This window comes from Alexandromys fortis, unplaced genomic scaffold, assembly GCF_014885135.2.
Source record: "Alexandromys fortis isolate MF-2015 unplaced genomic scaffold, M_Fortis_MF-2015_v1.1 scaffold_237, whole genome shotgun sequence".
Lineage (NCBI taxonomy): Eukaryota > Metazoa > Chordata > Mammalia > Rodentia > Cricetidae > Alexandromys > Alexandromys fortis.
The window spans coordinates 1,031,945-1,053,981 of NW_026068137.1; positions in this window are offsets into that span (position 1 = coordinate 1,031,945).

Genomic DNA, 22,037 nt, shown 5'->3' on the forward strand with positions numbered 1-22,037 from the left:
CAGAAATATTGATGTAAACTTGATATAACGATACACACTTCTAAAGATCACCAATATAAAGTATGAAATGTACACCAAAATGTAATTTCAATATGTTCTGTGGCATGAACAAAAATGTCTTCTGAAAATCAATTTGTCAAAGGATGAGCAAATTGTTACTGAGCAAATTGACAGAATTTCCTTTAGATGAATATAAGATTATATGTAATGTAATAGAGTCAACTAATTGAAGAGAAAAATATATGGTGGATGAAGTGAACTCATTTCAATAAAAATTACAACAAGATTTTTACAGTATTTGATTAATTATAGAAATCAGTAGAAAATCACCCCCCCCCCATATAAACACCACCAAAGCCAGAGCTATGAACAGCAAGGACTAAGTGAAAATCACTCAGAAGCTAAGATCCACTTAGGCAAGAAAGCTCTCTGTTCACGTCCATGGAAACAACACAAGGGGACATCCTGACTCTTCCTCTCCCCTGCAAACAATGTGGTGTGTGGTCTGTGTGCTGTGAATAGAAAAGGGAACTAATGTTAGTGTCTGGATCACAGCAAATGCCACAAGTCGTGAGCGAAGACCCAGGTACCGCCGCGAAGCTCATAAGCAACAAGCACGATATAAAACCAGAGCAAGAGAGGCCTGGGAGTGGGGCGGGGAGCTGTCTCTAAAGGAATAATAGTGTCACACAAAGAATATGACTTTAGGAAATAGAATTGTGAAAACAAAAGAGATTCCCATGGAGGAAGATTTTAATGAACTAAAGTACCCTAAGTGTAGAGTTCTTTTAATCTACTCTGCAAGGGAAAAGCAAAATAGTGGCTAAGCAAATATTTCTGTTGCCCGCATGACTGGGAAAGTTCGATGGAAAGAATACGGACTAACCATCCTAGAGGAGAGCCGCAGCTGTGCCGAAGATGTTACCAGGGTGACTGACTGGTTAGGACGTTCTGATCATGAAAAGTTGGGATGATGCAGATCGACAGCCAAATTATCTTGGGTTATTTTTATTCTCTTTGATATTCACTTTTTGTCCCTCTGTGTCTGCTACCATTAAATTAAATCCTTTGGGATGTATCAACTTAACAGATTATTAGCTTCGAACAACCTGAACGCTAAAACTGCCATCGGGTGACTCCTGAAACCCGTGACACAGATTTATCTGGCACTCACTTGATGTTTCAACCAGCGAATTTTCAAAGTGCCTTGATTTATGATTTCCTTTTATTATGTAGCTATAAAAACTTCATAAAACCTTTTACACATTAGAATATCTTATTTAAGGCAACCCGAATCCATGTTCCTGGGCCATGGCCACTTATTTTTAGTTCCAGAATAAATCATCTCTTCCTTCGTCTAAGGTGAGAGCCGTGTTGTACAGACAGTATGAAAAACTACAAGTCAAGGTGACAAAAGATCTCGAGAGCCACACAGAGCACCGTAAAAATCAGAGCACGTGCATTTGTCAAGTTCTTGCAGTAGACATGTGGGTAAGGAGCGCGTACCCTGGTGAACATCTTTTCAGGGGGGCAGTAGAAGCTGAGTGTGAGCTCCGAAGATGCTGAAGGACCACTTCTTACCTCTTCACTCCTGCGGTTTCCGTCTGAAACCTACACCCACTCACTAGGATGCTCCCAGCATTGCCGCTACCATAAAATCTTAAGGCTTACGGTGATTAACAACAACTGAAAACCCAGCCATGTATTGATTTTACCATACAATGAGGCTTCCAACAGAAATGCAGAAGCTCTGTTCAAAAGCAGCACTGGGTGGGAAGGCACGAGTGATGTTTTCATACTTCATCTGAACACTCAAAGGAGGAAAATAGCAAAGGATGTTGTGCCGTAGTATGAGCCAGAGAGGGAGGGAAGATACATAGAAGGAAGTTAGATGGAATGGGTTCCCTGTGATACCTCTGCTCAAGGAATTTTCTGCAATGAATCAGAACATGGGAGAGCCTGGTATTCGATGTCACAATTATGTCTGAATTTCTTGATTATTTATGTAATTCACATAACAGTACATTCTCTAGTTAATCGGTCATTATTTCTTTTCACAGTATGTGTGTGGTGTCCAATTGTAAATGAAATTTGATAACCTGGACCTTTAATATCATTATTGTCAATAAGAAGTTCAGAAAAATGCAAGCACCAGGAAACCATGCGCCCAGTAACATTTGTACTCGGCTGAAACCACTAGAATTGTAGGCAATGAAATGACTAATTTGTTGCCCGTTGGTAGCCTTTACATTGGATACTCATTTAAGCCTCCTTACTGGGCAAGGCCAGCTTCTCAAGAGGCACTATTTGAAGGACAAAGTCCCACTTGCACCTGTGGCAACCTGTGCTCTAGCTGAGCTGGCCAGGTGAGTCTGTGGGGACCAGCAGCAATTCCAGGCGTCACCCCACCAGCTGGAACCTGCTCTGGAGTCTTTTAGGAAGGTGTGGTTTTACCCAAATAGCATTATTCTAAACTAGAAGAGCAGGAAGTGGCTCTTCAGTGAGGACACAAATGTCCATTGAATTGTAGATGCTGGACATTAGGGGTTGTCACTTGATACTCTTTAAAGTAGCATTGGTTTTGAGTTCTTAAAATTCACAGTTTCTCAAAACTTTTCACCCAATTTCTCTTACATGTTGCCTTTGCCTGAGGCCAGAACTTCTTATCTCATTTTTATAGGAAACAATTCCATGGATAGCCCAGCTTCTTTCACAGCCCATATATTGCTTATTCTGCTCTTTATCTTTCTCTCAAAGTCTCATAGCTTTTAGGTTTTTTTTTTTAACCTGGCTATTTCTGACTTACTGTTTACTTTCATATACCTCAAGTCCCTATTGTATTTGGCTAAATCTGACTCAGAATAAAGCCTGTTGTACGAGGATAAAGAAATGGAGAAGAAATCATTCGGAAAAAAAGACCCTTAGCAAAAAAAGGAACCATTAGAAGAAAAGAAAAACACCTATTGCCAGACACGAGTGTTAAAATAGACCCAGTGTGTATGTGCAGAACATGCAATGTTTCAACAGAGAAATGCAGCTTCTAAAACCATCTAAATGCAACCACAGAACTGAAAAGTTCCATTTCTAAATGTAAGAGTGGGTTCATGGTTCTGAGAGGGGGTCCCTCTCACGAAGATGCTATGAATATGAGCTGTTGAAGTCACCGCCATCCCCAGCTGAACCCTTTCAACCACACCATCCCTGTTTCATTTGATCTCACTAATGTTTTAGCATTTGAACTAATTCATCAAAAGAAATCTCTTTTCTGAGGGAAGTTGTTAATCCTTTATCTTTCTGACTTCTCTCTACCTGCTGATGTCCGTGGTTACCTGTGTCTGTGCTAAGCCTCTGTTCTCTCTGTGATGACTGTTCTCTAATTCATAGACTCACATTTGTATCTTCTTTGGAAGGTTATAGGGGTGTTTGAACCTTCTGCAGAAGACACAGGAAACCTCCCCGGCTAACCTCTGCATGGGCCCTGAGTTGGTGACCTGTGGTTTCTACTATGACTTTGTGCTACTCTGGCCACTTGCGCTGAAGGCTCTCGACAGAGAGCAGGGTTTCCACAGTGACATTTTATGAAGTGTCACTTACAAATTTGATCCTCAGTATAATTAAAGTGATCTGACTCATATCAAATGTGAAAGGCAATATAAGGTCAAATCCACTTTATGTAGAGTTTATAGAGATGTCTTGAGGAAGAACACCATACCTTTACATCTAATTGTGCTCTGACACATTTACTGAACCCCCTGTGATCACCCATTTGGGCTCATCAAATCAGTACAAACAGGATTCTTCCTGGTTGTCTTGCACAGAACTCAATATGAGCAGGAGGAAACGATAACATTACTATCCGTCACTTCACGGCCTGCAAAAGATGGGACAAACATTCGTTTCTTAGAAATGGAAAGCGCATCCTCCGCAACCCAGGGAGGTCATGAAACCAAAGCTGCTTAGTTGTCTTGTCAGTATAATGTATTCTCATACTGTCACTGCGAAATTAGAGACAGCAGATGAAAGTCACCAAGCACAGTTTCTAGACTGTCATCTCTAACCAATCACCAGTGGCTTGGCAGCAGATGTCTGTGTGTGGTAGAGAAAGGTATCCCCTCTGTGCTTCCACACCAAATGCAGGTTTCACATTAGAAAAGCCAGCAGCCTCCGGCTTCATAAGCCAGGCCAAAGCTGTTGAATGTCCTGCAGCAGCTTTTTTTTCACATGGGCACAGACTCCACGTTTGGCATGAGCTAGCTCCTCACACAGAAACCCAGTCCTAAGCAATACACCTCCCGCATCTATAACTTATGGGACATTGTACAATTTCTGTCATAGAAATGGCTGCACAAATAAGACTGGAATAACAATGGACATGTTGACTGCGAGGGGGAAATTTTGGGGAGTAAACAAAGAACTACGGGCAACTATTGACTTCTGGAAGAAGGAGAGTTAGTCTCTCCCAGGGTGAGCCCTCTTCTTGGTTGTGCAGTGCAGAGTTGTCAGCCTTGAAACCATATACACACAGACAATAAGGATGGACTCAACAATCCTATGCATGCATATAACACACGTATGTAACAGCAGTAGTCAAGGAAAAAGAAGTGACCAGCTTGGGCGTGCAGGAAGATCAGCTTGTAATGAGTACAGAAAGCTGAATCCTTGGATCAGAGCTGAGCCATTTAATTTTTTTTTTAAAAGGTGCTTAGTTACCCCCATTCTTCCTGTAGAGGAGGAGATAGTGGTGGAGGTAGTGGATGTGTATTTATTTACACCACAGGGATGTTCAGGCATGTAGTGGTTCCCAGTGGGGAGAGGCAGAAGTGTGTCAGAGTCCTATGTGCCCTGGTACAATAGATGTTTGCTGCCTCTTCATCCAGAGTGTCAATCCCTTTCCAGTGGGATAAGCCAGCCACTGCGCTAAGGCAGGCTGCACGGGATCCCCAACGTGAAAGCGATTCATACAAGGACTTGTTTACTGGCATGCTGAGGGAAAGCCTTCTGTGAAACCGGAGTATGTGTTAGATTGTATGACCCAACCTCAGAATGCTCACTTTAACTAAGTAAATCAGACTCAGGTACGATGAGGCTGGTCACACGTGGGATCTGAGCCTTTCCATAAGCTGCCACATCCAGGAGCAATTGGTCCAAGGAAGTCTATCAAGATTGAGCATAGAAACATGTAAGTATTTTTTGGACATCATTAGTCAGCAACTCTGAAATAGATTCCTTTTTTATTATTATTAAGATCCAAAATGATTGTGTGACAATAGTTTCACCCACCTTCTGGTGCCACGAGATGGCAAAAGTCCCCCTAGCTGTTAAGTCTGCTATCAACATCCCAGCTGTGCTATGTTTTCATCGGTAGAGCGTCACTACTCCCCCAGTAAGGGGCACTAAGTGGCATGTCCAGAAGCTGAGGACATTCTACAGTTTACATCAACTCTTAATTGCCATGATTATTGCCCTTTGCACTTCAAACACTTCTGTCCCCATCAGATCTGGACACAGGTGGCCTCAGCAATTTGATGGCTCAATCGACTTGTTACATTTTCAGTCAACTAGATATGACTTTCTTTCACCCAGAGTTCAGAAAAGGAATAAAAACGTAATGCCTATTAAATGTACCCAGAACTCATTGCTCTAGCAGTGAAAACCTGTCAATTTCCTATGTCTTCTGATGCTCCCCAATATGAAACTAAACTACCCGAAATATAACTAGTAGTTTTGTTCACTTGTCCCAAATGTTAAGACGTACAATCCCCAAAGTCCTTAACACACATGACCAGAGGGATCAGCTGCAAGTGGAGACTTAGGGAATATTACCCCCCACAATCTTCTCTTACATATTTGTGCAAAAGCACATTAATGGTATAAAATGATCTTAAATTTTCTGGAACATCTAAGGGGCTGATCCACTCACCCCAGGGGCACCAGGTTGCGCTCAGGTCCTGAGTTACCTCTGGTCCTGGATTAATCGTGTGATGCACTCTGTTCTTTGGGAATTTTCAGGCATCAGCCTAGCGATTTCATAGACAAGGAGCTATATATTGACATCTTGATTGAGGTTTCACTTTAAACAATGTGCTTATAAGATAGGGATTGTGAGTAATGCTGTTTTACTTTAAATAATAATTAAGGTTTTCTTATAAAAGAGTTTTGAAAAGAATTGTTTGAAGAGGTTTCAAAGCCTTCTTAATTTCAGCCTGTCTCTGAGTTAGAGACAATTTTCATAATTTTATTTTCAAAAGTGTAGACCCATCATTTCTCTAAGCACCTAAGGAACAATTTTCTTTCAAAGGTTGTGGGATCTTTTTTCCTTCTATCATATTTCTCTTCAAAAGATCCTCAGTTTCAAAGAAGAGATAAATATTTTATGTATGCTGTTTAGGAGTCTTACACATTTAATATGAGGAGCGGAGCTGCTTTGTTTTCATTGCTGATGCGTTTGCTGCATGACATTTGAAATAGATGTGTATATACAATGCACACACATGTATATATTTACACACACGTACACACAGACACATGCACATACACACATGCACACACATGCACATACACACACATATATTCATACACACACATGCACATACACACTGTATTCTGTTTAAAAATCTGAATGTTCAAGACCTGACTTGTGGAGATACCATGAATATGATGCAGCTGAATTTCAAGCCGAAATCTTCTGCACATGGAAGAGAATGGGAAGATTATGTTTTGGTCACTTTTCTCTTCCTTGAGATTCAGGGCCTTCTTCTGGGATGCTCCACACCATCTTCCAGCAATGCAGCCAAGAAGACCAGGGAGAGCCAAAAGAAGCAACGAGCTAAGAACAAGCAAACTATAAGGACTCAATCCTGCATATGGTTTTAATTAATCAAAATATTATCAGTGAAGGTGAAATCAGGGCAAGGGAATACTGTAACACATGTGCAAGCAGATAATTATTTCACTTTCGAATGAAAACTTCATTAAGAGAAGCCCCCACTTCTCTTGACTCTGGCTCATAAGTGAAAAGACTGCTGACTCTGCAAGACTTGAGATCTAACCGGAATAACAAAGGCACAGAATGACAGAAAATGTGTGAACCAGGTTCTGCAACTCCCGGTGCAGTCAGAAGCAACAACGCAGGGAGAGGAGGGGACTCGGGAAAGAGAAGAACCTACCATCCGCTTGCTTTGGTGTTACACAACTGGTTTGAGAAATGAGCTGAGATTCAGATGAAAGAGTTGGCACCTCAGAAGAGTTGAAAGAAAGAGCCATGGGTGTGTGGAGCATAGGGTAGGTCATCGTTATCCAATGCACAGTCTATTGGGCACCCCAGTGGCAAACAAGGGGTTTACCATAATTTGTACAAGATACTGGAAATATGGGCTGCTGGTCACAGTCATGGATTACTGTTATACAGTGAAACCTGGGTAGAGTTTGTTTTCCTTGTATGTGTGTAAGGAATGCACATTTAGGACTGTGGTATATTTCCTGTGTCTCATTTCCTTTGTTAAAAACATCATAGCTTAAATATTTCCCCTTACGTATAAATCATCTCAAAAATACGATCCCACTAAGGCGTTTACTTGATTACTTCTGTAGTTGAAAATGGATGCAAACAATATCGTGAAGTGCAATGGGAAGTCAGTGTCTTCACACAAAGCAAGAAATGGGGTCAGTTTGGCCCCCATTAATTAAGTACACTAAACTGGTTGAATTTAGATAAATAGCTTGATTTAAAAATGGACATAATCTAGAACAGACATAGTCTTTGTGTCCCCTGATTAGCTATAATCATTTAGAGTAAATTTTCTACACATGCATAGGCTTCCTTCTAGTCCCTGTCCACCCACCAATTTGCCTTTCTTGGAAACAATGAGATGCCACAACCAACATAATGTGACAGAGGACAGAATTTTGCTACATATGTTTTAAAAATTACTATTTGTATGCCACAGGGGAAAATGTAGGTACATATCATTTTGGTGTAATGTTTAACCACATTGTAAAACATTCGGTGTGGTATTGTGAGCAACACAGGTACTTGTGCTGTTTAACGTGTGTTCCTACAACTTCCTAAGAACGTTGTTTCTCCCTCCTCCCATCTCCTCCTTTTCCTTTTCCCCTTTATTTACCTTTCCTCTCCCAGCTCTTGGCCCTCTCTTTCTCCCCTCTCTTCTGTTCATCTTCTCTTGTAGCCCTTTGGTTGGCCTTCTGTACCCGAATGGGGATGATGCGCACTGGACAGAGCTTTGCTTCAAGAATCAGTGGGAGGAGGACCCAGTGGCACAGTACTTGGGGCGAGCTACCTCCCTGCCCCAGAGTTACAGTCACATGTGTGTAGCAGGGCAATATGTGTACAAAATATCGCAGAATAAAAACCAAAGCGTGGAAACTAGATGTGGAAAATGATCTCTGGTACTTTAATAAATATAACATAATAAATAAATATAAATTATAAATATGCAAGACAGGAAAAACTCATATGTTTTGTATACATATGTATGTATAACTCAGAAGTTATGTATGACACTGAGTAAATGCTTTCAGGCAGGCAGGTAATACAGGGAACAGCTCTTTACAACCACAGGGCTTGATCTTCATCCCTTAATCAAGTAAGAATAACAAGGAAGAAATGATCTCAGGGCCTCCGTGCTCTCATGCAAAAGAAATGCCTGAACATCAATGTTTAAGGTGTTACATGGCAATGAGCTGGCTTCTTGCTCATTAATCTACCTCCTCGAAGATGGAGCATCAATTCTACTGACAAGTGATGATGTGTTTCTGGAGGATTCCTAGACTTTGTTTTAATGACTCAGTGGTGAAGAATCCAGCCACACAGTTATACTGACAAGGATCAAAGGGGGAAGCCAACATGATTTTTGCAAGCTTATGGTGTTCTTTTTTAATATTTATTCAAAACAAAGTCACCACGGCTCTTTCCAAAACTATCTTTAGGCCATTCTTCCACAGCAAGTTTCGACTTATCTTGCAATGCTCTCAATGATTTTAATTTATTTTTCAATGAAATTGATTCTACACTTTCTGTATCTGTAGGAAAATTGACAAACTGACCTTAAATGGTCATAGGCTGTAGCCTGATCCTAAGAGGCATCATCATCCCTAGATGATGCTAGTTTCCAAGGATGCCCACATGCCCACCTTGCTTAGTGAGGAGGAATCTGCCCTTGACTATGAGTTCAGTCTCTCTCAGGAGTTGGTCCTGTCTCCACCACAGTCAGTATGATCTGGGATGCTCCACGCAAACCATTAGACACACCATGTTTCACACAGTAGACGTGATGACAGAAAAGCTGTAACCGGTGGTCACTAGACTTTTGGGGAATCACCTTGGTGACAATTTCTATACATTTGTAAGTGGGCACTGAGTTGAGTATTAAAGATAAACTAAGGAAGAATTCTTCTATCCTAGTATCATCCATAGCAGGGAAGGAGGAAAGAAAAGAGAAAGGGAGCAAGGAAAAGAGGGGTGGTTTTGTTCCCATCATAGCAAACATTGATAGGTATTAGAGACCCCTCTGCTCCTGGCACCTGCTGGTCCCTGACACCCTGCCCTGTTGACACCCAGCACCTTCCTCCAACTAAACTCCAAACCCCAATTCCATTTGAACTAACTCCTTCCCTCAGGCCTCTGCAGTATCTGCCATGCTTGGTCATTCTCTCCAATCAGCTGTTCCAGCTTTACCCAGATCCTAGCCAAACGGAAGAGATCAGGCCCTAAGCAGGGATCTGCATTCCTGACCTGCATGTACAGTTAGCACAGGAGATTGGTTTTAGAGCTGCCTCCTGAGCTCAAAGGCAGTGTGTGTGTCTGGGGTGTGTGTTGTCAGGGGTGGGGGAGTGGTTATAGGAAGGAGGAAGTATGGGCTATGAACATTGGAGCTACCGGCCCCCTGCCTCCCCCTACAATGCTCCCTTAGGAAATTCATCCAACATGTACAAGAGCCAGGTGACATGATGAACTAATTGAAAAGGAGCCATCCAGACCAGATCTTGAGCTCAGTCCCCTATTCAGCTGGACTTAACCCACATTTCTCAGTAGTGAGGTGACATGTTCATACCTATCTACTGTGTACTATGTCAGCACCTGCACATGGTCTTTACATTTGTGCAACTGAGAAGCAGCTTGTGAGTGGCAACCAGGATCAGGAAGGCGACATCTCACTCAGCTTCAGGGAACGGGTGCCTATCCGTGTGGTCGCCCATCATCCCTGTAGGAGAGTGACCACTAGTGGGTGACCACCCATCAGCTGCAAATGCAAACAATCCTGGCAAAGTGGATGCCGTGCTGGAGTCTTCCAGCTACTCACTGAAATGACCGTCTTAAAATAAAATGAGCTTCCTGCCTCAACACCTTGTACTCAAACTTAATTGTCCTGTTCTGTGATCAGACAGACTGATCGGTAATGTAAGCTCATCAAGTTTGGGAACTAATTATTCTGTGGGTGAAAATCAATATGCTTTAATTCATAGTAGCAATTCCGGCTAAGTGAAATTGGCAGGAAGCGGCTCGGATACAGACCGGAGCACAGTTTGGATGGCAGTTTTAGGCCATGCTTAAAACGATATGAGCTGAGATAATTTACGCTGGAGACTTGCTGCTCGCTAGTTACAGGTCTTTCGCTTGTGTTAATGGGATGACTAAGTGGGAAATTCCTGGGCAGACCCTGAAGTGGAGTCCGCACGGGACTCCGTGAGTTCATCTGAAAGGAAGAGAAGCTACTCTTGTGGAAGAAGCGAGTGGGTCCACGGGAGGCTTTCTTCTGTGCTATCCTGGGTTTTATTTGTTAGCTGTGTGTCTGATCCAGTTTTCTCATCACACTTGTGAGCAGGCCTACTCTTTCCCATTCATTCTGGAAACACAACGGTGCCAGGTCAGCAGGAGACCCTGCTCACACCTGAGTCATGTTTCTACTCCTGTCATGGCTCTAGATGGCATCTGAGATGGGTTTCCAAATTCCAGAGAGAGAGTATCTGAATGACAGGGCCATATTTAAGAGTTGTCTTGGCACAGCCCACTACAGTAAGATGCCACATGGTCGTTATGACAACCTGTGTTATGACAATCATCTTAATGCTGAAAGAAGAGAAGTTAAATATCCTTTTGAAGACTAGATCAGGTGCTAGATCTGAGCCCTGATCCAGGTCTGAGTTTCGGGGTTCATGTTCTGAGACAATCTGAATAGAAAAGGGGTTCAGAGGTGACTCATGGGGGACAACAGAGCACTTCTCCACCATAGCAGGGACCCGGATAAAGCCCGAGACACCCCACTCGCGAAGCTTAGATGTGGAAGTGAGGCCAACCGCAATAAGTCAGAGGGGAGAGTAAGATTGCCAACTTTGTTCATCCGGAGTTCCCCACTTCCAGTCAGTATGAGGTCAGATTGAGTTCATTACTATGAATTTATGTTTGAAAATGTAACAAGCTCTAAAGATTCATGCTCTATTTGAGGTGTTGAAACTTGGTTTGAGAACCATGTCTTCAGAACTAAGTTTCTTTCTTTTTATTTATAAAAATTGAGATATATTTTTTTCTCCACTCCCCTTCCTTCTTCTCCCCTCCTCTTCTCCCCTCTCCCATGGTCCCCATGTTCCCAATTTACTCAGGAGATCTTGTCTTCTTCTGCTTTCTACATGTAGATTAGATCCATGTATGTCTCTCTTAGGGTCCTCTTTGTTGTTTAGGTTCTCTGAGATTGTGATTTGTAGGCTTTTTTTTTGGCTTTATGTCTAAAAGCCACTTATGAGTGAGTACATATGATATTTGTCTTTCTGGGTCTGCGTTACCTCACTCAATATGATGTTTTCTAGATCCATCCATTTGCCTGCAAATTTTAAGATGTCATTTTTTTTTCCTGCTGTGTAGTACTCCATTGTGTAAATGTACCACATTTTCCTTATCCATTCTTTGGTTAAGGAGCATTTAAGTTGTTTCCAGGTTCTGGCTGTGACAAACAATGCTGTTATGAACGTAGTTGAGCACATGTCCTTGTGGTATGATTGAGCATCCTTTGGGTATATACACAAAAGTTAATGGGATTGCTGGTTCTTGAGGTAGGTTGCTTTCTAATTTTCTGAGCAATCACCATACTGATGTCCAAAGGGGCTGTACCAATTTGCATTCCCACCAGCAATGGAGTATTGTTCCCTTTGCCCCCTACAACCTCTCCAGCATAAGCTGTCATCAGTGTTTTTTTTTTTTATCTTGGAATCTTGGGGCCATTCTTACAGGTATAGGATGGGATCTCAGAATTGTTTTTATTTGCATTTCTCTGATGACTAAGAATGTTGAGTGTTTCCTTAGGTGTCTTTCGGCCATTTTAGATTCTGAGTTTCATTTTAGCTTTCTTTCAAGTTCAGGGAGGCCTGAAGGCCATCATGATATCTATGACTTACTCAACATAAGAATGCAGGATCGGTGCTGATGGACCCAAAGATGAGATCACCAAAAGGCACACCAAGCTCCAGACAGACATTCCAAGGAAGAAAAGAACAAAAGGCTCTCAGATGTCCTGTCCCGATTGGCCACATTTGCTTCCAGGTCTTTGACTGGAACTACTGCAGGTCAGTGTCCATGACCCTGCTAGTGAGAGCCTTTGCTCCTGCTTACCTGGGTATCCTGTGCAGGTTCGTGCTTCCCCAGAGCTAACTGCCTCTTTATAGACGCTAATGTGTTTCATAACCAGCTGTGAAGATCAATCAGGAGCATCAGTGAGTTTGTCCTCACTGCCAGGGAGTGGAGAAGAGTCCGGAAGCATTGGCACATCCCTACCTGGGTAAATATATTTTAGAAACTTGATGAGAAAATAAATGTCTATTCTGTGCAATCATGTCCATTTGCTGTCAGCTTATACTGCGGTGGTGTCTGTCTGCAAGGCTTGATTTCTCTCTTAAACCTGACTCCATTTCCTAATAAGAGTGCATTATGGGTTCTTTCACTGTTGAGGCACTACTATTGATTTTAAAAAGGAAAGACAAAATATCTATAAAGTTCTTTCTTAGGAATCCCCTCACTAGGGGTCAAGGACACTACAAGAAGACCCACAGAATCCACTAACTAGGCCCACAGAAACTGAGTGGACAATCAGGGATCCTATATGGGTCTGACCTAGGCACTCAGTGTATATGTCATAGCTGTGTAACTTGGTCCTCTTGTGGGACTCCTAACAGTGGGAGCAGGGGTTATCTCTGGCCTTTCTGCCTGTTTTTAGGAGCCTTTCCCTCCTAGTGTGTTGCCTCATCCAGCCTTGATATGAGGGTTTGTGTCTAGTCTTATTACAACCTCATGTGTCATGTTTGGTTCATATCCCTGGGAGGCCTTTTCCTGAAGGGAACTGGAGGATGGGTGAATCTAGGGGAGAAGGAAGAGGGGAGTGACTGGGAGGAGAGAAAGGAAACTGTGGTCTGGACATAATATATGAGAGACAAATCAATCAGTCAATCAGTCAATAAAAGAAATCCCCTCATTGCTGAATTTTCAGGATAATGAGTTTCTTTTGGACAAGTTTGTTCCTCAAAATGTCCTTTGGCTAGTAAAGAAATATGAACTTGGGCCTGGGTGGGCTTTGCAATAGAATGCTTTTAGAGTATTGCGGAAGATCTGGGTACAACCTCAGTTCAGCAAACAAAAGAAAGGAAGGAAAGAAATAATAGGTGCAGGGAGTGGGGGAAAGGTCAGGGAAAGCAGGGGCAAAGATGATGAAGAGAGGAGGAGAAAGGGAAACAGAGATCTGGAGGTTTTCATAACAGGTTTTATGAGAATGTTTAATAAAAAAGCAACGTCAAACATCATTTAGCAACGAGGGACAGAAAACCAACCAAATTTGGAACACAGTTGCATGCGCAAGACATGCATGAGATTAAGCTAATCAGATTTCTCTGGCTGGGAGGGGTTCGGGGGCTCAGGATCCTTAGCACTAACTGAGGAGTTATTGTAAGTTGATAACTTCTAGAGGATGGAAAGTCAGTTTTCTTTAAAGATGTAATCCCTATTTGGCAGGGAGTGGGGAGCTGAGAATGGATTCTGAGATACTTAGGGAGGAGGAGTCAGGGGTGAATAAGATCAAAATACATTGTATGTAATTCTCAGAGAATTAATAACAAATTATATTAAAAGGTATCTAGGGTGCCAATAGATTACGGAACTGAGAATTAAGGATGTATTAAAGATATTTGTGTTTGAATGCTTTTCATGACTCGGAAAACAGCATGTCACTGCTCCTCAGGGCTTATCAGAGAGTAGATTAATGTTTCTGAGGGAGGAACATTATACATATGATAAAATGAGAAGGTATATGAAGGGAAGACAGAGTGAATGATTGAAAACTCCTTTCTCGAGGAGATGCACGTTTGCAAGGCTATTACATTTTTGCTTTGGAAGACTACTTAGCGTGGAGAAAATAGAATTATTTTATAATATTTCTTCTGAAAGATGTTTATAATTCTTGTATTCAGGAAATGTTCTTCATCTAGACTACAGATTTATGAGGTACCCATCCTTGGCAAATGGCTAGAATCAGAATCTGGGAACATGGGTTGCTGTTTCCCTGGTGATGGAAGGTGCAGGGATGGTTGAAAACCTTACATCTACAGATAGCAGCCACCAATGCAGGGAGATAGCACAGAATCAAGAGTGATGGCTCTGTCCTGAGTTCAGCCATTGTTGTAAGCACTTTGAGAGCCAGGGTTGTTGGCCAGCATCTGGCTTATTCCTGTGCATCTGCCCCAACACACTGGGAAACTGTGGAAGGGCCCAGCTTACAGTTCTCTCTTCTCAGGAATGATGACTTCTATAGTTAACCAAGCACCAGCTTTGATCACTTGTTTCTTGGCACACAGGTGGGAAACAGGGTAGGCTCACCTGAGTTTTCTGTTTACAGTCCTGTGGGCTGAAACCAAGGCGTGGCTCTGTGAGTTCAGTTTCAGGTTATCCTGGACGCTGACAGGAGTCCGTTCCTTACTGACCTTGCTATGGGTTCCATTTTATGCAGGCTAGTCCCCAACCATCTCAGTTCTTCCAGGCCACCCACACTCCTGGACAGCATGAGCTGACATAAGCCAGCATGGTGACTCCTACTTCCCCAAGGTCTACACACATGTAGAGTCTATGGCACTGGGAGAACCAGGATCACAGATTTGCCCTCTTGCCTAACTGCAGAAGTAGAGGATGGTTTTTCATCTAGCCAATGATCTAATCAGTTCTTCATCTCACAAACACAGCCCGTATTCAGTATGTGCAAATAATACTTTGGACCCCTGTTTGACCTTAGGATTAAAACAAGGAAGGACCAGAACAATATTTGATAATCAGTGGTGACATCCTACGCTATATCCCATGGGCTTCGGTGTAGAGAGTTTTCTCTGCAGTAAGCACATCTCCTGGAATCCAGGTCACTGAGTTTTGAACAAAGCTTTAATGTTATCCCCATGAATATCTAGGACCCTTCTGACTTAAAGTGCTCCTTACCCCTCTGCACTTTCCTCCCATCAGCCATTCGAGCAAGCACTGATGATATAGGTGCGCCTTTCCGATAATATAATATAATGGGATGGTAAAGAACTCATTTCTGGGATCTTTCAACTACCTGCTTTCAACTCTCTAACGCACTGTGGCATCTTCAGTGGGTCCATGCCCTAAGCACTGGTAGCTCCCCGTCACATGGCCTTTCACTGTGTCTCCACTCAGGAGCTGAAGGAGACACCAGTTGTTTCCAGTTTCTGGGTTTGCTGGGTATGGCTGTGGTGGGAGTGTTCCTACAGCCATGGTCAGATTGTGCACGTGTTCTCACAGGTAAATGTGTAGGAAGAGTAAGGTGGTCCATGCGGTAACTTCACGTTGACGTCTATAATCTGCTGAGGAATTCCCCAAAGAGATTATTCTAACTCTGGTCAGCCTTGTGAGAGACCCAGTGTGTCTACTTCTTGGCCAGTATTTGGCAAAACTAACCCTGTCTTTTTATTTCATTTAAATAATATTTTTTTTCACTTATTTTACTCACCAAACACAGTTTCCCTTCCCTTCTCTCTCCTCATCCCCCCATCTTGTTTTTATTCACTTCTACTGAATTTTAGTAATATCTTATTGCCACTTGAAAGGGGATGGAGTGATGGCTCAGCAGTTAAGAATACCGGCTGCTCTTTCAGAGGACGAATTTAATTCCCAACGCCCACCCTGGTAGCTCACAACAGTCTGCATCTCCAGTTCCAGAGGCTCTGATAGTCTCTTCTGGCCTCCATGGGCACAGGCATGCACTTGGTGCACAGACACACATACAAGTAAAACACACACACACATTAAAAAGTTTTAAAAAAAACATATCCCAAGTCCTTATTGAAGACAAAAGCTGTACGCATTTTCATGCGCTTAATTGATACTTACATCTCTTCTTTGGTGATGCATCAGCTCAAAGCTCCATCCATTTAGAATAATCTTAGCAAGTGGAAAGAACTCATCTACTTTGAAAACATATCAACATCTGTCTGATATTTACTGCGCAAATATTTACCCAGTCAGATTTGCACTCTCGCAACATGATCATCCAGACGGTCTTTTTAAATTCACTGCAGTCGAATGTTTCATTATTTCTCTTTTACGGCACACGGTTTTGTACACTCGAATAAATCATTGTCAAACCGCAAGGTTGTGGATCTCTCCTCATAAGTTTTCTTTACAAAGTCATTACCATTTTGTTTCATCATCCCTTGATAACGAGACAGCCCTTTTCCTTATCAACTCACTTGGCTGCCTTTGTGAAAAAAAATCAATTTTATGCATGTATATGAACATACTTTTGGACTCTATTACTTCTGTGCATATAATAGAGTTTTAAATAACAATTGATTTAGGTGGCTTCTTCTCCGTCTAAGACCACGCTGATCATATTCTTAGAGCTGTCTGGTAAGCTTTGATATCACATACTAGAAATAGATCTTCATTGGTATTTTGTGAGATGAGTTTTATCCTTCTTGGTGTTTGACACAATGAAAAATTTAAAAGATGTACATTTTCCATAAATAGTTGCCTCAAATACCAGTCAGGATTGTGTTAGACCTCTGTAGATATGCATTTCACGTGCTTTATCAAAGTTTGTCTAATTTTAATAAAAGAGGATAATTTCTACAGTAAATTTTTCTCCGCACATTAAAGATTTATGGAGTAATTTTTTGGCTTTGCTTATTTAGTAGAGAATGTCTAATGCTTAAGCAACACTGGGCTTAATATCGCTAAATTCCTTTCAGAAAATATCATGAGAATTTGATAACTTGAGTGGAAATAACAGTATAAAACCCACTATTAATGAGAGGCTTATTTTCTTCTATACATCTCATTTTGAAGTGAGAGCCCACAAAAGTCTAATAACTAATTTACTGAGGGGTACAATGAAAAGACAAACTCACAGATGCAGAACAAATTGGGCATCACCACGGGCCCAGCTGCCTTCATCCAGCTGTTTTGCCCATGGATGAAGAGCACCAACTGCAGTCATCTCTTCACCTCCCAACCATCCAAGAGAGCGCATAGGCAAGCGACCCTCTCTCCCTCACCTTTTGAGTTATGTCTAGGCAGACAAGGCCACGCCCTAGGGCTTGCTGCCTCAAAAGTCCTTGGCTAAACGGATCGAAATCCCACCACACATTTAGTTATTTTATGTAATAAAAAATGTGAAAAGGAACCAGAAAAAAGCATACGACAATCCATACTGATAGATATGTCACATGCGCATTCTTCTAGATAATAGTAGAAACTGTATTTTTTAAATTAATTTGCACATTTCTGTAGGAAGATAGCAATCTAAATCAAAACCCAATCAAATTCAGAACAAAACTCTGTGGATCAACGGTGAAAGCAAATTGTTCATTCCATGCCAAGGCTGAAAGCAGCGGAGTAGCTCATGAGCTCGTAGGAGAAGAAGTGATTTCTTCCCAGCGTTACCGTCATTGTTGCTGGCCCTGATCTACTGCTACAATGAAAAGCCAAGTCACAACGGCTCTGCGACTAATTAATATCAAAAGACATCACTAATGATTAACTCAGTGATATAAATGTAAATTCAAAGCAATATTTCTGCCTGCAGTTGTCACACTCGTGCACATGAAGCTGCAAAGGCTGAGCGGAAACAACCAGGCATGTCATGTGCATGTCACACTCATGCACATGAAGCTGCGGGCTGAGCGGAAACAACCAGGCACTGACTAACAGTAAAACAGTGGGTCATCTGTGACACTGTCGCGCCAGGAAATTGTCAGAGGACAGTAAACTTCTTCTCAATGGAGCACAAAGTTAGGTAAAGTAAGTTGCCATACTGTGTGACAAATTCGGGTGGGGACTGGGTGGGAAAACATCAGGGGAGTCCTCTTGACCTGAGAATGTCCACACACAACAATATAAAATGAAATTTGTTCATCTAAGTATGCGTATCTTTCAGTGGGATAATAGCGAACCCATAAGTGGAAATATTAGAGGGCGTAGCCATAAAGAGAAAACTCAGAAGATTTCTGACTTCCCATTATTGGAAATATAGCATTTTCCACATTGTTATTTTATCAGTTGAGATGAGCTAGGTACCTGGTCTTGAGCAAGGAATGAGATGGACAGAGACAATGAGTGTTCAACGGACTCTGGTTCCTGGGTAAAAGAGAATGACTTTGTTAGGGTCTTCATGCACTGAAAGACCTCTGTCTGTGGTTCCCTCTAGCCCATGACAATGGCCTCTAGTACGGTTATTTAAACACATTTGCACAGTAAGGATGGGACACAAGAGCATTCTGAGTTGGAGGAGCCAGGAATCCACAGCTTCAAGTCAGAGGGGAAAAACACTGGGGTAGAAGAGCTGCAGGGAGGAATGGCAGCGAAACTCAGCAGTAGTGAAGGTGCATGAGAGCACCACAGGAGGCCGACTGCTGGCTTAGGTCATCCATGGCGCGGGGAGCCCAATCACAGCTCCAGTGATTCCAGTGAGAAGGGGCAATGAACAGGACGGGGCAAGAGGCAGGGCACCTAGCACTGCGGCAATTCCCTCATCTTCAAACCTGCACTACAGGAGCCTGAAAAGAGAGATGCTCCTCACCTACTTCATCTCACTCTGGAAATTCCCCCTATGATCAGAGCTGCTGATGACAGACACACAAAGGGTAGGTAAACACCATACTCCCTCAAATACTGGGACCCAGATTTAAAGTTGATGCTCCACGCCTGCTGGAAAGATGCTTTCCCTTTAGGATGTGTTATCTGAAACCTGTAGGTTGGAATTCTTTCCTAGCTTAGCACAGGGAACCTGAACACCCAGCCACATGTCCATCTTCTTGTCAAAGAGAAATTCACGCCACAGACTGGCAAAAACCAGCGGTAATAAAGCCGACGAAATAACACAAGGAGAGCTGCATGTCACACCACCAAACCCTGGGGGTCCTGCATAGAGGCACGCAGGGCTTTGTCAGAGTCTTTGTGCTCTGAGAGACCTTCTGGCTGTGGTTCCATTCAGTGCATGACACACAGGCTACGGTGCAGTTATTTAAAACCCTTTCGCACAGTAAAGGCAGTAATTATATAACAATGCCCAGAATGTCAACGACAGACTGCTAATTTTCTGCAAGCAGAAGTTACTTATTTTGGAAGAGCTTCCTTTTATTCCTCTGAGAGGCAAGAAAAGGGACGTTTCCAGGACCCTGGAAAACAAGACGCACCGTGTTCTGATTTTCTTAAATAATTTAACATGTGATAATATAAGCATATTGTTTTCAAAAATATTCCCTTGCACTTGTGCTTGAAATTCATTGCCAGAGAGTTTCAGGATCTTGGAGGTTCCTATTTATTCATTTCCCCCTCAGGGGTGTGCTTTGAATACAAATTATATTTAAAATAATTTGTGAGCATGCTCTGTGGCTTTTGTTGTTGTTTTTGTTCTATGTGGATTGGCACTGTTCAAATGTAATGTTGCTATTTAAGCTTTATGGTGTGTTCCACAGGCCGAATCCAAGAATGGCCCATCGTGCATGCCCCCAACTGGCTCACTGACCCTGCTTCCTTCTCTCCAGGGCTCCAGACTCAGCACCTGCGATGCATTTCCAGGGCTATCTCAATACAATCACGTTCATCCGTGTCTCTTCTGTCCAAACCATTTTAGAGGCTGGATTTCCCTACGGTGTCAAAACCAGAATGCTTTTGCTTAGTTGCAAGCATATTTATAAGCTACCTACTTGGTCAGTCACTCCTGGTCTGAGCTCCTCATAGGCTGATGTCAATGAGTCCACCAATGACGAATTTCATGTTAGCCATGATTTATTTCCCCTGCTAATTTCCTAATGATCCCAAATCACCAAGTCTCTAGGATCTGTCACACCCTGCCTCCTATAGGACATGTGATTCTTTATCACTATACTGTGAGAAGGGGCTCTCTGGTTCCAGATCCCAGGCCTGATTTTATAACCTAGAGTATTCTGGTGGGTTCAGATTTCAGTGAGGATTTCGACAAAAATCTATCAGAATGTCTCCGATGTCCAGCTGGGGGTATGTGCACTGCATGAGGACATGTGAGCAACTTCCCAGCTCAGAAGAGATTTTCCCACCGAGTGAGCAAAAGCTCTGAGACACCTCCTGGAGTCACTAGCAAAGAGCAGCACTTTTCCCACTGTCCTGTCTGCTCACGGGCCAGAGCACAGTGCACTAATTTAAAACACTTTGCACAGCAAAGGCAGTAATTACACAACAATGCCTATCTTGTCCATGTCCATTGATTTTTTTTTCTCCCACGCTAATACTTGAGCTGTGCGGAACTCCAGGTGTGTTAACTGTGTCTCCGTTCTACACAGGGAGGGCTGAGAGGTGAGCCATCCAGGATGATGCTGCAGGAGCAGCTTTGCTCCTTGTGCGGTTCGTATGGAGAAATCACCACACACTTCACGGTCTTCCAATCACTCGGCGCTCCTCAATACAACACAGACTGTTCAACTGCAATACACGCCAATGGGATATTTCCTCCAGTCTATTGATAACATTGTCTTCATCAAACAGAGTGAAAGTTTTAAATGTGTGGCTCAGCAAACAATGAGATCCTGTCCTTTAAATAGACGGCTGGTACTGGGTGGGAAGGGAAAGAATTAGAAAAGCAGTCAGAAAGATGTAAACATGCTGTGATTAAGCATAGACATTTAAGTTCAGCCACAACAACAACCACCAAGCAACAGTAACCGAGTTCCCTGCCATCCAACCCATGGTTCTCTTGCCAGGGGATGTTAAGTTTCTACCTACTGACCACAAGGAAAACTTTAGATCAAGAAGACCAGATGTGAAAATTAGTGACATTAAGAATATCAAGAGGAATCAAGCGCAATTTTGTTCTTAGTTACTTTAGAGATGAAATTTTAAAACGCTGTTTAATACAAAGCTTTTTTAAAGTGTGCAGTTATGTGGGTTGGCTTCGCTTGCACGGGGTTTCTCAGAAGCAGTCCTATAGTATGAGAAACTGGGCATCTTAGAAGAATAGAGGATGAGCGCGGTGACCATGGTGGGGAAGGGAGCCCCTTCCGACACACTTTTGGTGGGAGGACAAATGGGTGCAGCCTGGGGGGACACTGTGTAGTTCCTCAAGCTATGAAAAGCAAAGGTAGTCCGTTAGCCAGCAGCTCAGTCTTGGGTACATATCTGACCAAAATAAAGTCTGTATTTTAAGAAAATGTGCTAACTTGTGTGTTTGTGTAAGCTCTGGGCTGAATAACAGACCTCAGATGAGAAAGGATATGGACCTCAAAAGACTGTTACAGGGAACAAATAATCATTTAATAAAAATCTCATTGATGTCGTAAATTCCTCCCCTGAGAGATATGCAAAAATATCACCTGCCCTTAAATGGGAGAAGACTCCATGACTGTGAACAACTGGAATCATTCTCTAAGATGCCAGCGTTCTAGCTCAGCACATAAGGTCCCAGCTCCTGTTTCTAACTCTTGAGATGTTTGCATCCAGACTGTAGGAGTCACACTTTAAGGAAGCAGAGACAATTCTGTGGAGTGCTGCCCCAGAAAGGAGGAGC